At 34.5% G+C, this 18,113-nt stretch overlaps 1 protein-coding gene across 2 annotated transcripts in view; it reads right to left on the bottom strand.

Moving 5' to 3' along the window:
* Nucleotides 1–9,764: 9,764 nt before the first annotated feature.
* Nucleotides 9,765–18,113, bottom strand: part of LOC114258297 (phosphatidate phosphatase PAH2) — a 72,204-nt gene continuing 63,855 nt past the window's right edge. For both annotated transcript variants that reach the window (XM_082873903.1, XM_082873905.1), the window contains one exon: nt 9,765–10,027. The gene's annotated coding sequence lies outside the window, so the exon portion shown is untranslated. The remainder of the gene's footprint in view (nt 10,028–18,113) is intronic.

The following is an 18,113-nucleotide window of genomic DNA, read 5'->3' as shown; positions in this document are numbered from 1 at the left end:
AAAATGGACGAAGGATTGAGACAGGGAATGAACCGATTGATTTGGAGTGCCCTTTCTCGAGAATCTTACAGCAGTTTCGAATTCTTGTATAGACCAAGTCTTCGGAAGCCATATGTAAAGGGATGTAGGGGTCCAACTAGGTGGGTGACAATAAAGCAGTGATAGGTTTGTGCCGAATTATTTTCAAACCAGATTTATCCAATATGTCCCTCTCGTTACGTCGAAGATATTCAAGTATCTTTTCCATGCAAAAGGGTCAGTAAAGGCAAAATGTCATAATATAAAGAAATTGACAAAAGCCCCTTGCCAAGGAATCAAGCCGTTGGGGTAAAGCACACATTCACTGCCAAGGAATCAAACCGTTGGGGTGACGGACACATTCATTGCCAAGGAATCAAGTCGTTGGGTTGACGTACACATTCACTGCCAAGGAATCAAGCCGTTGGGGTGACGGACACAATCACTGCCAAGGAATCAAGCCGTTGGCGTAAGGGACACAATCACTGCCAAGGAATCAAGCCATTGGGGTGAAAGGACACAATCATTGCTAAGGATTCAAGCTACTCATTGCCATTAGGCAGGAAGGGGCAATGATACCTGCAAACAAACTCTGACACCTTGTTGTTGCCTGCAAAAGAGGGAAAAAGACATGAAATAATTGCCAAAAAAAAAAACTTCGTAATTTGTACAGTTAAAATTCACTTGCACAAATCATGAGGGGGTAGGCCTTGATTAGATTAGATTAAAAAAAATTCTACAAAAGAGGCTGAAAATTTGTGAGGATTCAGCTAAAAAACCCAAAGGGAAAGTAGATTTTTGTAGCTTGGGATCCTGCTGTCATTTGTTGAAGGATACAAGCAGCAGATCCTTTGGTCATATCCACAAGCAAGGACTTTGTATATAGGCTGTTAAAAAAAAAAAAAGAAAGAGATTTGCTTTCAAATTCTAAAACAAAAGGGGGTTGTTGCTGTATGTTTGGAAAAACGATGTGCCAAGTACAGGTATCATCTTCATCCTACCCATCTCTAAAAAAAAAAAAAAAAAAAAAAAAAAAAAAAAAAAAAAAAAAAACGTGAAAAAAAAGCAACAAAGTATAAGGGAAGAGTAGAACTTTGTTATGAATAAAAGAAGACTCTGTGACAAGAACTTTAATTGGCCTATTTAGATTTCTGGTCTAAAAAAAAAAAAGATTTGAGAAAAAAAAATGGTAGCAGCAGTGTTGAAAAAAAGGTGCTATGGATAAAAGGCATATTGCATACTTGATTGCCAATAAAGGAACTTGTTCTTTCTTGAAGAAAAGAAATTTTATGGTCGCAGTAGTGTTGAAAAAAAGGTGCTATGGATAAAAGGCATATTGCATACTTGATTTCCAATAAAGGAACTTATTCTTTCTTGAAGAAATGATATTTTATGCCTTAAAAAAAATGCAGAGATAGAAGTCTTGTTAGGCCAAGGAATGCTACTGCATGCAAAATTTATGAATCCATGAAGTTGGTATGGATGTTGAAAAAAAAAAAAAAAAAGGGTCTTTCTTCATGTTTACAAGCAAGGACTTAGGGGTTAAAAAAATATCTGCTAGAAGGCAACCATGTCAACAATTCTTGTGCAAAGAAAAATAAATAAATAAAATAAGAAGAAGAAGAAGAAAGAAAATGGCTTTTTGTTTGTATCAACAAGGACATTACTTGGGCTCATGATCTAGCAACAAATATTCTTGCAGGACTTCAAATATATATATATATATGTAAGGCAGTAGACAGATCTTTACTGTGATAGACAGACTTAAAAAAATGAGGGCAGCAGCTAAAAAGGGGCTGCAGTTTTTTTTACATGGTTGTCTCGATTTCTAGAAGGGTTTTTGTTTGTTAGACTATTTGGATTTATGGTCTAGCAAAATGGGTTGTATTTGTTTTAAACAAGCAGGGCAGCAAACAGATATTTACTGTGACAAACAGGCTAAAAAAAACAAAAAAAAAAAATGGGGCAGCAGCGAAAAAGGGGTTGCAGTTTTTTTTACATGGTTGTCTCGATTTCAAGAAAGGCCTTTGTTTGTTAGACTATTTGGGTTTATGGTCTAACAAAATGAGCTGTCTTTGTTCTAAACAAAGAAGGTGATAGTTTTTTGCCATCATATAAAAAAAGTTTGTTTGGCCTCATGACTAGCAGCAACCAAAAAAAAAAAAAAAAGGTGAAAAGAAAGCAACAGATAGGTTCATATTATGATGAAGGTACGAGGAAAGCATACCTGATTAAAAGGAATTTGAAGGAATTCTTTTGTGTCTTATTTAAAGTGTAAGAACAGCTTCTGCTGGGAAAAGAAGAAAGACAATGGCCAGACAACTTCTGATGGAAATAAATTGGAAGGCTGAAGACCTATTATGCACTACAAAATTTGCAGAAGGAAAAAAAAAGTAGAGAAAAAAAAGAGGCTGCTAAAAAATTGCTGGAAACAAAAAATTCTGCTGGGGGAACAAAGTTGCAGAAGGAAAAAATATCTATTGTCCACATACATGGATAGGTGTCATATAAAGCAAAAAGATTCTTGCTTAAGAAAGGAGGTAATGGTCTCCTAAAATACTTCAAAGAAGCAAGAGTTTAGGTAGGATTTGAAACACTTCAAAGAAACAAGAGGTTGTGAAGGATTAGAAATCCTACCAATGCCAATCCATCCTATTCCATTTAGACAAACTCCTAAAATATATATATATATATATATTTGCTGTAAAAAAAATCTGATCCTAGAAAATAAAAATAAAAAATAAAAAAAGTGGCAAGTTGGAGGCCCACAAAAGAAAAGGCCCAGTTAAAAAATGATGGCTTAGAAAAGGAAAGGTCCGTGATGGCATAGAAAAATCCATGATGGCCTAGGAAAAAATCTGCTGTAAAAAAATGGTGGTAAGTTAGAGGCCCACAAAAAAAAAAAAAGCCCAATTGAAAATGGTGGCCTAGAAAAGGAAAGGTCCATGATGGCCTAGAAAATCCATGATGGCCTAGAAAAAAATCTACTGTAAAAAAAATGGTGGCAAGTTGGAGGCCTACAAAAGAAAAGGCCCAACTAAAAAATGGTGGCCTAGAAAAGGAAAGGTCCATGATGGCTTAGAAAAATCCATGATGGCCTAGAAAAAAATTTGTTGTAAAAAAAAATGGTGGCAAGTTGAAGGCCTACAAAAGAAAAGGTCCAATTAAATTTTTGGACCTTACCCATGACTCTTATAAAAAAAAAAAAAAGTCCCTGAAAAGAGACCCATGCAAAAAAAAAAGGGGGCCATGCAACAAAAAACAAAAAGGCCCATGAAGAGGCCGAAGTCCATAAAAAAAGGGGCCCATGCAACAAAAATAATAAAAGGCCCATGGACTATAAAGAGCAATCAACGCATTAAAAAATAAAATACAAAGCGCGAAAGTGGCAGAAAGGGACGAAGGCCAAGAAGTAATCCCATCCAAGACCTAAAGAGGATCTAGATAAAAGTGCCAATTTGTCGAGACTCGCACAACTAAGAAAATTCACTTGTGCAAGTCATGAGGGGGCATTTGTTGGCACATAAATTTCAACCAAATTTATGTTTAAATTTCAAATACAGTCAATGACACACACAGAGCCTATGATAGGAATGTTGTAGATAATCACTTCCTAAAAAGGATCAATATGATCCGTTGAAGTGCATAAATAAAACAACGTCGTATCTCAGCGACATTATTCAAGATACTCAAGTGACACGTGGAGCTTACGAAAGATGGCACTTGTAAAGCCTACAGCAAGGACACCACACAGGATGAAACCCCAAAGATTAATCCGGTTGATCAGATATACAATTAATCATATAGCGCTATCATTCAAAATTCAAATAGCGCTATGATTCAATTTGAAATTCAAATTGAGGATGAGGCATTCTTATCACCTAGATGGCCTCTATAAATATGAGGACCATCACACAAGATCAGGGATCAGAAAATCAGAAGTGAGAAGATCAGAGAGAGAGAGAGAAAGAAATCAAGAGCTAAAGAAGTCGTTACAAGAAAGAAGAAGAGAAGTTCAGAGAACTCAAGAGCCTACGCTACAAATGCAGAATGGCGATGAATAGGTAAAGGGTTCCAAACCCAGGAATTGTACTTTGTATTCGAGGGTTCAAAACCCATAACAATTTCAATAAAATATTTATTTTTCTTAAATTGTCTTCTGTTATTTATTTTGTTCTTAATTAATCGGAGGTTTCATTTATATAAAATGTGTAATTAACGATCTAGAATATAGATCAGAAATAAGAACCTGCTATTCAAATAATTAGCACTGCTTAATCCAAAAACTAAACAGTGGACATTTGTAACATAAAATTTTGAAATGTGTTGAAACACTTCATGTTTCAAAATTTGTGTCTATAGTGGGTAATTTCAATTTGGTGAATATAAAAGGCTTGCAGTGTAATCAAGTTGGGATATATTCAAGGGTTAAACATTGCTGCTTTTCAGCGGCTGTTTGTGTGCAAATTTGGTGCTGGTTTGGTTCAGATTTGTGATCTTCTTCAATTTTGTTTCGAAGACTTTTATTCATCTATTTGGTGAGATTCTTTCCTCTTATTTATTTGTGATTATTTGGAATTCACCTAAGGGTGGTTTGGTGAGACCATTTGTGTCTCGTTTATAATCGTTTGAAAACTCTTTGGTTGATAGTAAAATCAGTTTCGATCTCGTGAACGTACCTCACATTGAGGGAATCATGTAAAAATTCTTGTGTTGCTATTGATTTAATTTTTTCACATTAGTTTTTATTCCCATTGATTGATTTACTTGTGGGAAATTATCGATTTTCCCTAACAACATATATATCATTTAACAAGATTTGGCATTGGCATTTTTTTTTTTTTGGAAAAAAATAATCAAAGAAACAACATTTTCCCTTTAGAAGAGGATTGTCAAATTTTGACATTTTCATAATATGACATGCCAAAATTTGCCTTTGGCATATCATTTTGGTAATTCAACATTAGCAATGTTTTAATTTGGCAATCATGCTCTAATGGTACAAATCTTATTTCTTTTATTTTTTTCTTCATAAAATGCAAATGAAATATAATTTGTAAGCACCTATCATCAATACAAAAAATTAAGGTTTTAGAGACCGAAATTTAGGGATAAAATTATTTTTTAGGGACCAAATTTTTTCGTCGTGAAAAGTGTCGTTATTATATTTGTAGCAACAAAAATTAGACATTAGTGATGAATTATTATCCTTTTGGGACCAAATTTTTTGTCTCAAAAAATAAACCATTTTGAGACCAAATTATTTTGTCCGTAAAAATCTATTTATTAGTGACATTTTCAAAATTTTGTCACTAAAAGCCTTGTTTTTGACTTTTCGGGACGACTTTTTAGCAACTATCCTCGTGACGATAAAAATTAGTCCATAAATGTCTTTTACAACAAAATTTTCACTTTGAAAGACCAAAACATTTGGTCTTTAAAAGTCTTATCTGTTGTAGTGCATAAAAAAAGTAAAGAGAAATAGCTTTGCTAAAATTTGACAATTCTATAATTTGGCAAGAAAAATGACAAACCATTTGAGATGGTTTTTAGAAAGGTCTGATTAAATTTTTTACTTTAACCATTGGTGATGGTTTTTAGAAAGGTCTTGCCCAATTTTTTACTTTACAAATATTTTACTATACCATATTAAAGATGCTCTAGTAGATCATCCACAATTTAGCATCCGCACTCATTATAGATAGTGTTTACTTTGTGGTGTTTGCTTTTGATTACTGGAATGTTTCATGATCATCTGATAAGAAGTATTTTTGTCTCTTGAATTATCTTCTCCTTCCCCACGCTCTTCCCAAAGAAAGATGGAAAGAAAATAAAGGCTAATCTTGCTGCCTTTTTTATGTGTGCCTTTGAAAATGCATGTAGCTAATACTTTACTGCAATGCGTAGCATGCAATCATGTGTTTATTTAATAATAGGAGGCAATCAAAATTTGAGATAAAGGGTCATGAGAGAATCTGAACTGAAAATTCTTTCTCATTCCAAATAAATGAAATATGTAAGATGGTAATGATTTAGGAAGGGAAGAAAAACAAAAACAAAAAATACATGACAACAAAACCTTAAGTTAACAATGACTAGATTTATTGTACATTTGTACCATTTTTTCTTGTTGTAGGATGAAACTTGTGAATTTGTAAGCGTGCAGTAACAAATGGCTGTACAAATATAGTTTATTCGATAACATAATACTGAAGTAATTCAAAAAGAATTTGTAATGAGAAAAATCTGAAGGGGTTTTGAAAAACATTTAATTTAGGGTTAGTTTTGGTATTATAAAGGATTTAATGAAAATTTCAATTTTTTCTTAATGGTGTAATGAGAAAATAGGTGTAAAGAAGTAAAATTGTAGTGTAAATAGAATTCCTTAGGCATACCCAGGTTAAAATAATTTGGACAAATAGATTAAAAATTTAGGGACAAATAAATTGAACAAATAGTTAAAATTATTGGGACTCTTAAAATAATTTGGATAAACAAGTTCAAGTATGGGGAGAAATAGGTTCAAAAAATTTGCATAGGTAGATAAAAATATTGGCATAGATAGGTTAAAACAATTTAGTCAGATAAATTAAAAGAATTTGAATAGTTAGCTATAAGGTGTAAAATATATATATATATATATATATATGGTTATGGTATTATAACTTCAATATGTCGTAACTCTATGCTCGGTAGTCCCTTATTTTTTTATTTTTTTTTATTTCATTGTATATATATATTTTTTAATCTATCCATCCAAAATTGCCTTAGGTGGTTTCAAGAGCTCACTTTCACAATTTATTTATTTATTTTAAAATTTCATATTCAATATTATTGATCTTGTTTCAAAGATCTTGACAAGACATATCCACGTATGTAATTTGTTAAAAACAGAAATGTAGAACTCAAGTTATGAGGTTTTAAAAAAATTTAGCACAAAAGAATGTCAACAGTTGTCCTTCCACTACATGTTTAGACTCATAAACCAGGAAGTGCTATGCGTAGATCCTTATAACCAACAAAACTAAAAAAAAATAACCATAATCTTACAAATTAGTCATTTACAAAATAGCATACAATACCATGTGGTACAACTTACATGGTTGTATTTCAAACCAATCACGTAACCAAAAAAAAAAAAATGGAGCTGAGACATGCTAATACATGAGATTTATCTAATAATTTTTTCATTTTAAGATTGTGCACCATAATATTTTCATAATCTTCCCAACTTGCCAAGATTCATGCACTTTATTTTTTTCTTTTTCCATTTTTTAGTTGTGGATGGTACACAGAACTTGCCAAGATTCAAAACTTGATATTCAGGGATCGTTTGGCGATATTTTTTTAGTTGATTTTTTGACTTTTTTACCTTTTTTAACCTAGGACTTTTTTGTTTGTTTGGTTTTCTTGTTTGACTTTTTGGCTTTAAAATAGCAAAAAAAATTTGTCCTTCTGTGATTTTTGACTTTTTGATTTTTCATTTGTCTTTTTGTAATTTTTTAGCCCAAAAGGAAAACCAAACCGAGGCTCAGTCTGTTTCCCAAATTTAACAAATAGATTATTCAACACCATCCATTCTGACCAACCTCTATTGTATTTATACGCTATCATTTTTCTCCTCAGAACGTTCATTTCTTTTACAAATCTCCACCACCATTTAGAAAGTAGATTCATATTCAAAGGTTCTATTTGTCCTGATTTCCAGACACCCACCCAATAAGCCTTGCTGGTTGATGCCTTTTTCCAATTGACCAGGTTAGAAACGTTCTTCACATTCTTTCAATTCTCCTTTAAATCATTTTGGGATGTTGGTTATTTAGTTTGCTATTTGACTTTTTGGCTATTAGAACCTGACTAAAAAAAGTTGTGTTTGAAAAGTTGGTTAGCCTTTTTATTTATTTTTATTTTTTGTAGTTGATTTGATAGTTGTGAGAGAAAAAATAAAATAATTATGATTTGAATGTAATATTTTGTTTTATTAATTATTTCAGCATATTTTGTCTTTTAGTGGGCTATTTTAGCCCAACTCTCTTTCCAAAAAAGGCCAATGTTGCCTTGATCGGAGTTGGTCTTCCTCCTATTGACAGATACTTTCTTTTCCATGCAGAAAGCTTAGTTTTAATCTTCTCAAGAACTGGACTCCCAACATTTCAAAAATCTAAGGTTCATTCCAATAATTGGCAGACCTAAATACTTCAAAGGCTACCATGGGCTGCAACGTGGAGTCATCAACCCCAATTCCACGTAACATGCTTTTCTGGAAATTTACCTTCAACCTGGAAACTATCTCAAAGCACCTCAAAGTTCTCTCAATATTTTTCAACTCTTCTAAATCAGCTTTGCAAAAACGATAATGTTGTCAGCAAATTGGAGATGTGAGAACATCAACCAATTAGAACCAACCTGCACTACATTAATTAACTTTAATTCCAAGCATTGCATTCAATCCCTCGGCAGCGAGGTTGAAGGGTCTCCTTGCATTCTCTGATACATTTGGGCCATTTTTCTCCAAACCCATTAACTTCATCATGTGCAGCAGGTAATCCCAATTTACAGAATCAAAAGCTTTTTCAAAATCCAATTTTATAATAACCCTCTTCATCTTATTCTTCTTCCATTATTAAAGAAGTTCGTTAGCAATGAGAATTCCATCCATAATTTGCTTTCCTTGGACAAGCACTGACTGCACTTCATCAATCCCTTATGAATGACTCTTTTAATTTCGTTTGCAAGTAATTGAATGACTGATAAGCTTAAATTCATTCAATACTTCAAGGCAATCAACCTTCGCTACAAGAGTTATGAAGGAGGCATTAACCGAACAACCATTGGCATAGAATTCATTAAAGAATTTTACCACATTCTCCTTCAAAACATACCCAAACTTCTTGATAAAGCTAAAGTTCAACCCATTAGGTTCAACGGCTTCCCTGTATTCACTATTGCTTTCCCCCTTCCCTTACTTAAAACACTAGAAATTTCTTCATAGTCAAAAGTAACTTCCAGTCTCCCTGTACTATTCTCATGCAATTTATTGACAGAGCCTTTACGCTATGTTTGGTTGGGGGATTTGAGGAGTGATTTGGAAAGGGAAAAGAAAAAGTTAGGTGAAATGTAAATAAAATATACTTACATTTCACCTAGTTTCATACATCTTTTCCCTTTCCCTTTCCAAATCCCTCTCTAAATCCCTCAACCAAACACAGACCAAACACAAACACAGCATTAGGGAACCTGGTTGTCAAACTTCAGTTTTGAAAAGATTAATTAAGCAAAATTTAACTAACCTAAGCATGATTACTTCAAAACCTCTTTTATTAACTTCAACATTTCCAGAGTCATTTCTTTTATCATTTGCAATGTTAACAGGTTCGTCTCATAAAGCATGCCATTTAGCAATTTTACCGTTATTTACCAAGAAAAACCTTTCAGTGACTCTTTTAAATGCAATTAATAAGAGTCAAATGCCAAAAGAGTTACATTTTCTCTTCTTATCCTCTTTGGGGGTACAGAGTTAGATTTATTGTATTATCTCAGATATGCCCCTTTTAAATTTGTATATTCTTTACATTTAATTTATGACTTATCCATAAAAAAAACAAAACAAAACAAAAAAAGTTACATTTTCAAATAAAATGGTCCAACAAAAACAGATACGAAATGTGACCAATTTCTCTGTTTGTGTGAAAAAAATAATTTACTTATAAAATTACTTTTTCTTAAATTTTAAAAAACACCGAGTCTAGTCACTATCACCCAATTTTAATTGAAACATACCGAAAGTCACTCATACAATGGCACTCTCTCGCTAAGTGCCCAAATGACAAGAAGTGTCAAACAATATTCAAATGCCAAATTTAAAAACAAAAAGTAAAAGTTAAACTAAACTCGAGTTTAATTACAATTAAAACAACAAAATAAACACATATCCAATTAACCTAAGCTCTCTGATATGCCCAACAATGTGCGTGGCACGCAACTCAAGGGTGCTGCCTCTCGTCACTACCTGTCATGTAGGAGGTGGTGAGCAACAAACTGGCTCACCAATAAATATCTACAACTAAAATATGCAAATCTCTACCACTAAATGTATACATGATATCCCAAACATGCAAATGACAAAAATTCTGTATCTGTTAATCAATTATGAGAAAGGTTTATTTATTTATTTTTTTGTTTGTTAAACTAAACAATTAAAGTCCAACAATAGTTAGAAAGCCAACTTTCTCCCATAATGAGTGAAAAATGAACATTACAAAAGATGTCAAACTCTTCGTTATAGGAGTTGAACCCACAACCTTGCATCATAAAGAGGAGAACACAACCACTAGGCCAAAAGCCATGGTTATGATGAAAAGTAGTTGTTGGAGATAATAGTTTTTCGACAACTTTAATTTAAAATTAAAGTGGGACCTAACCGTCGGTTGAGGTGGGTCTGGGTGGTTTTGTATTCTCTTATGTGAGAATATTGCAATACAAAAATAATGAGCCGAAACCGTTGAGTTGTGAATGAGAATTGTCTCATAAAGTGGCATCAATAAAGTTGGGCTTAGATATAGACTTAATCTTGGTTTGGACTGGGTCTAGGCTTGGGCTTGTACTTGTACTTGTGCATGTGCTTGTGCTGGGTTTGGTCATGGAGTTAGACTTGGACTTAATCTTGAGCTTGGGCTAAACTATGTTGTGTTGGGTTTAGCTTGTGCATGTGTTTGAGAATTGGACTTGGATCAGGTTGTGACCCAATATTAGTATCCACTTTGTGACCCATCTAGTTGGTTTATTCAAATATCATTATATACATTTATTTGTATATTTTAAGCACATGAGAAATGTAAATTTTTGTAACTCTCATCTTTTGATGATGGAGTTGATGACCATATTAGTGGCCATAGATTTTCAACCTTTGAAACTCTAGCCCTAATGGCTAGAGTTGATGGCATTGGTTAATGGCATTTTATGGCCCTATTGATGTATAGCCTTCACAGCTAGGGATTTCCCTACTTGTATAAATAGAGGCCTTTCCCCACCAACTTGGGAGGATAATTTTTGGAGAGATTTTTTTATGGAAAATGGAGATAGTGTTTTGAAATAAAAAGTTGGAGATTTTTTTTTTTTTTCCACCAATTTTTTTTTTCTATCTTTTTTTGCTAGCCCCTTCTTTGGTTCTTGTTAATCATTGTCAAGTTCACTGAAACTATTCAGAAGCTGCTTCTGCATTAGCTGGTTCCGACTGTTGTATCTTGGGACACAGACGCCAGTGTACCTCCAACATCCATTGGGAGGCAATGAATATGTTTTAAGGAAACTTTCTAGTGCAGGCTTCAGTTTGATTCTTTTCTTATCATTTGTTCTTATTTTTTCAAAAATTTAGTTTACAAATATGAGTTCTAATTTTTAGTTATCCATGTTAATAATTTATTCTATTAGTAATGTAATCTAATTCATTTCTATATTTTTAGTTGTGCATTTTATTATGTATTTCATTCTTTAAATAAATAAATAAAAATTCCATTTCTATTTAATTTATTTTATATATTTTTCTTCTATTATTATGGAAAAATACCAACAATCTTAAAATAAATTCTTTTAAATAGGTTTTGATAAAACAATTTAGTTTTATTCTAGTGACTCTTGGAATTAAAATTAATTTAATTGCCTAGAGTTATTGGATTATTTTGAGTTGTTTATTTCTAGTAATTGTCATACAATTTATTTTATGGTAATTAGTTGTTATTACATGCGTTATTTGATTGTTAGAGCTTAAGTTGATAGAAATTTTATAAAAATAAAATAAAACTTTTATTTCTTAAAGTTCGTACTAATTTATTTGATTTGTTTGTTTTTTATTTTGTTTTGTAGCTAGCTTTTTGTATAGGTTTACCTAAGCGCGAAAGAAGGACACAAATGACCAAAACAAATTGAAAAAAATATATTGGACTACTAATTTGTGATTTGAACTGGATTACCTTTGCGTGGAACAATAAATAAGGTTGGACTTTCAATTTTTTTTGAACATATCTGTGAATTGAAATATTCACTTTAGTGTTGAGTTTTATTATAGATTTATTCCGTGTATTGCTTTGAAAGTTTGTTAACTATTTCGATTTAATTCGATTAATTAAATTCTGGAAAAAAAAAATGAAGCGTTGGATTTAATGTTTTGAGAATTTCAGGAGATTCATCTCGTCGAGACGTTTCCAACAGTATAAAATATTTCCAAGTAGGTTTGTTTTGGGAGAAAATTTAATAAAACAGTATTGATTTTTCACAAATAATAGTCTTATTACTATGCTTGCTTATGATGATGTTGCATTATCGCATGATGGTATAGTTTGGCATTGTAATGGCATTAATCTTATTCATTCTATATATATATATATATATATTTTGTGTGAATTGTGAGTTCTTTTATGTTTTGATTTGTAATCAAGGAAATTACTTTAAAATATTTTTGTATTCATGGAGTGATAAGTGGGAATTTAACTCTATTGTTATATATATTTGCTCATAGTTGCATGGTTGGATTGCCAACATTTTGACTATAATATTCTTATATGTATAATTGATTTATAGTCATACAACTCATGACATTCTTGTAACTGCAATGCATCTATAGCCTTTGAATTACACATTGCAAGTTATAGCTGAAATTACTTGTGTAATATTCACTTTATTAATTCATTAACTCGTCTTGTATCTAAATGTGTATATAAATAGTCAGCATGGAGATTTAACAGCAACGAGAATAGAGTTTTGTAATGTGTTTCATACAAAGATAAGCATTACAAGTGCAGAAGCATGTTCTTGGCTAAACAAACTATTCAGGATGCAACCATGAACTCCGATTTTGCAGATTTAGATAATTTGTAATTGTAACAGTTGCATTTTAATTTGCAGTAGTTTTAATTTGTAATTTGTAATAGTTTCACCATAGTAAAAGGAAAGGGGAAAGGAAAGATGTTTATAAACCTTCGAGTTTAGAGAAAATCCTTGGGATTAATTATATTATTTCCAAGGTGGTTTGGTTTTCTGTAATAAAAACCAAAGTGTTTAGCCCTGTCTAAAGTGTATTTATGATTTATATTTAGAAATGGCAACTGAAACGGATTTGGTTTCAAACCTTTGGGGTTTGAGAAAGTCTTTGGGTTTAATTCTTTTATTCTCAAAGTGTTGGAAACCCAAATTTGGAAAAAGTCATTAGTTATAATTTGATTATTTCCAAAGTGTTTTGGTTTTGGGAGAAGAAACAAGATTTTAGCATTAGCTAAAATATTTTTGATTTTTATTTAGAAATAATGGCCTCGGTTCCAGGAGTACTGGTTAACTTTTATGAGTGGTGTAATTCTGGTAGCAATTTTTATTTGCTTGGGAATTGTTTTTTTTTTTTTTAAACTTGGTTTATCCACTGAAAAACTTATTTCTAAATTTGTTTCTCATAGACTAGGAGTCAACACACTCTTGAAAATTTTGTCTAAGATTAACTAAGTCTTAAGTGGGACCGCTGTGACCCTTCCAGTCTTCTTAGAAACTTTCCTGGCCATGTTCGATTCTAGGGTAAGTGGTGAGATCAGTTTTGAATAAAATTTCAGACTTTGGATTTTCTAGTGTTAAAAGTTTTTGGAAAAACAAAATAGTGAAACTCTATTGTGATTTTTCAAAAATGGCTTCAAGATGAGACAATAGAAAATGTTGTTCCACCTGACAACCTTAAGCCTTGTGAGGTTCTTAAAGAAAGATCTAGAGAGATCAAATGTGATTAAGAAAATCATAAGGTTGCATGATAATATCTCTGAATTAATCATAAGCAATTAGTATGTTATCCTTGTGTCAATCATAGCATGTATGATTGTTATGTGACTTTCTTTAAGAGCAAAGATGAGATAACCCGTTTGGGTGGGTGAATGCATTTTTTGAATTTTATAATTCTAAATATATTCTTGAATTGGTGGCTCTTAGTGAGTGCAAGATCACTGATCACTGAGATAGAAAACTGGTGGTTCCTAGGGGTTGTTAAACCACTAGCTACTCAGTTATGAGATTGTGGTTCTTAGTAGTGAATAGATTACTGATCATATGTCAAGACATGATGATTCCTAGTAATAAAAGAGTCTACTGATCCTATGTCAAGACATGATTCCTAGTAGTGGAGTGACAATTAATTATATGTCAAGATATTGTGATTCCTAGTAGTGAAAAATCTATTGACCACATGCTGAGAAATTAGTGATTCCTAATAATAAGACTACTGGCCATGTGTAGACACTCCATTTTTGATCGTCCTCAAGACTTGGACGTCACCGTTTGAACACTCGGTGATCATCCTTGTTTGTGTTCATCTTGAGTTCACGGAGGTCTCGGCTACGCACCTTGCCTCAAGATCTCTCGACTCGACTGTTTTGTGTTTGGTTTTGCACCAAACACTTGTGTTTTTGCTTTGGAGGGCAGGGAATGGCTTATTGGCCATCCCCACACTCCACCAGCCATGGCTTGAGGCCACCGGCTGTGTTTTGTTGCCATCGGCCAAATGTTTGGCCGACCGGCACTATAGATGGTCGACCGGCCATCTATTTTGGTCAAATTGCATTTTTGACCGGCCGACCACTGTTCATCTGCTTTTGCAGATATTTTTATGCCAGCTGTGCTAGCTAGCATACACTTTGTTCCCCTCCATACACGTGTATGGAGGGATCTCCCTCTTGACTAGCTTACTTGAGAAGCTTTGCAAGAGGGAAGCTCTATAAGAGGAGGCCTCTTCTCCCTTCATTAGGGTTAAAAAAAAAAGCCAGAGGAGTTCTAATATTAGGGTTAGGTCATAGTGTCTCTATTCTATCTCTATATTTCTCTCTCTCTTTTGCCTTGTGTGTGTTTTGTCTTACTTTTGTGCACAAACACCTAGTTCTACACCTTCTCTTGGTTGCTGAGGGGCCAGAGGGTTGTTCTTGGTGTTCTTGACTAGTTTTGAGCTTTGAGGACCAGCTGGAGCATCATTCTTGAAGAAGGTCAACAAGGGTAAGAACTTACCACTTTTTACCCCATATTTGCATAGTATTTTTGCCTATCTTACGATTGTTTTTAGACTTTGTGTATAACATATAAAATCCTTGTTTTTGCCTGCTCTAAATAGTTGTTTAAGGGTGTTTTAAGCTTTGGGGTTGTTTGACCCCTCTTAAGCCTTGTTAGGCTCTATTTTTGTGCCATTTTGGTAAGCTCCGGGACCACCTTGTTTGGCCCTTCCCACCACTGAAATCTTGAGGGATTTTAGTGGTGAGGATGGTGGTTTAGGGTCCTAAGAAGGAGAGGGTCACCCCCTCTCCTTGTTGTCCTAGAAAAGGTCCATTCTTGCCTCATGTGTGAGCACCTAGTTTAGGTCCATGTTGGCCATGCCTTAACTGTTATTTGGTAATATTTCGCCATATACTACCTCTGTTTCATGTTGGTTTAGACACACCTTGCATGCCTTGCATACATGTCTTGTAATGCCATCATTTTGCCTTAACATGTACTTAGCATGTAGATTATCATGCTTGCTTGTTTTGGCCAAGCTTTGTGAAGCTTTTAGGCTTGTTTTTCCATGCTTAAGGTCTGATGTAGGTTTTCTTAGCCATGCTTGCCATGCTTCGTATAGCCCCTTTGCATTTTAGCTTGTTGGCTTTAAGTGTATGAGCCATGAGCATGCATTACTTGCATCATTTTTAGTGGTTTAGCACCACTTATCATGTCATTTCAGTCCGCTTAACATGCTCGCATGCTTGCATTTAATGCTCCTTTGATGCTTTAAGAGGTTGTGTTGTACACTCCATCTTTAAGCACTTGTGCATGCCTCCATGTATAGATCATTTAGATGCCATCTAAGTGGTTTTTGGGGCTTGCCTCAACATGATTTGGGACTGATTTGATTCATTTTGATCATTTGCTTCATGTGTCACATGATCATGATTTAAGCCCTTTGGCTTGTCTTGGATTTTGGGTTTTATTTGCATGCCATGTCTATCTTGTTTACTTGGTTTGGCGTCATTCTTAACATGATTTTCAAAGCTTAATGTGCATGCTATATGTCCATGTTTGCATCCTCTTAAGTGTGCTTGAGAGTTGCTCTTCAATGCCTAAGTGTTGGTCCTTGTGTGCATGCATGCTGGCATGTTATTTGGTCATCATTCCCTTAGCATTTGGCCACTGTTTTGGGCCTAGTATAAGGCTGTCCAAATCAATTTAAGACCACCCATTGCATGTTGATGCATGCTCACCTTGTGTGTTGTTGCATACTTGTGTGTGGTTGCATGATTGAATGAAGTCACATGCTTACTTGCATGCTTGAACATCCACATTATATCTTGTATGCTTGTTGATCAGCATTCATGCCTCATACCTTGCATGCTTGCTTGCATAGGTTGCATGCCTAACATGCATTGTGCATTGCTAGTGCCTATGCTCATGTTGCATACTTAGTCCACATATCTAGGTTGCATTGCATTGGCATGCATGCCTTGCCTCTTGATCAAGTGATAGAGGTTGGGCCTCTTTGTTTGTTTATGTGCATTACAGTTCATTTGATATCAAAGTGCATACTTGGTTTCCTAGGCCATCACGCATTGAAATGCACGATTGGTGGTCCGAGAATCGAGAACCATGTCCCTTTGAGTCATAAACATGATAGGGGATGTGTTAGTGCACACATTTGCTTGAAATGCATTGTCATGCCCTATGCTGCCCTCTGCGGCTGTCGAAACAGGATTCTGCAGGAAGCTTTGGCCGGCCGGCCATCTATACTGCCGACTGACCAAATATGGATGGTCGAGAGCCCAGCAAATGGTCGATGACCATCCTGCTATGGCCGGTGATGATTTATCTTAGCCGGTGGTGATCCATAATGTCCAGAGAGTGTTCCTTGAGAATTGTGCCATTTTCAGAGGAGAAAAACAGTGGAAACAGAGGCAACTTGTGCATGGTGGTGGGTTTCCAAGCGGAACCGAGCGCGCATGCATTGGGCCCTCTTCCCGAGGCTACTTTTACTGTCTTATTAGATTAGTTAATTTGCTTAAATAGTTTAATTTGTCTGTAATAATCAATTAGCTTGTAGGTTAATTAATTGTATTATTCTTTTGGTCCCTCCGTGTGTGCATGTTTTCCAATCCCCACTTTTTCTCCCTTTTACTTACCTGCTTTGATGGTTAGTATTAGGACGTATTTGATTTAACACACCTTATGCTATGCATGCGTGCATCATTCATCAGTATTGCATGCACCGGGCTTGGCGCATCATGCTAACTGCATAAGTATTTCAAATCTAACTTGAATACGTGCATCAAATGGTTGCATTTCACATGCCATCCTAGGATTAGCCGAGCCTATCCTAATTGCATTCTGTATGCGTCGCATTAGGCACTTAACATGAACTAGGATCATGCATATGATTACTAACTAGTTCATTGTTTTGGCACGGAGTACTAGGTGAGCATTTATGCTTTAGCATCTCGCATGAGTGTGAATGTTAACATGACAGCATGTTTTCCATGAGGCTATTTGCTTATATGATATAACCGCTTGAGTGCCTGTGGATGGAGGTTGAATTACCTAAATTGGAATAATGCACTAAAACTGTGAGTTTTAAGCCCGCTAGATAGTGGCAAAACCATCTTTTCTAAAGCCCACTTGAGGGTGGCAAAATCTGCATTTTAGCCTACTCGCGAGTAGCAAACCATTTTCAAAACAAACATGCAATGTTTTGTTCCAATTTAGGCGGTTTGGTCTATACTTGTTTGCTGTGCGCATAACGTAGTAATTCTAGGCTAATAACCGGAATAGGAACACATAATGTTTTCAAAACAAGATGTCACGGTTAGTAGAGGCCGATCTTTGATCGGGCGAGAGGGGGTGCTCATAGCTGACCTTCCCCAATCGTACCCAAGTTCCCGAGCCGAGGCAACTTTGGTGATGACGAACACGTGGCGTTTGGCACCGAGTCAGGGTTTCCTAAATTTCTCAAAATAAAATATTTAGGTGGCAACTCTGTATCTTGCAAAGCAGTCCATGTTTGGCACTTCTTTTCTAAAAATCTATTTTTTCTCAAAACGATTTGCCAGATTTGGACTCTT

The sequence above is a fragment of the Camellia sinensis genome, chromosome 6, assembly GCF_055761805.1.
Source record: "Camellia sinensis isolate YWXY chromosome 6, ASM5576180v1, whole genome shotgun sequence".
In the NCBI taxonomy this organism is placed as follows: domain Eukaryota; kingdom Viridiplantae; phylum Streptophyta; class Magnoliopsida; order Ericales; family Theaceae; genus Camellia; species Camellia sinensis.
This window is presented reverse-complemented; position numbering and strand designations above follow the sequence as displayed.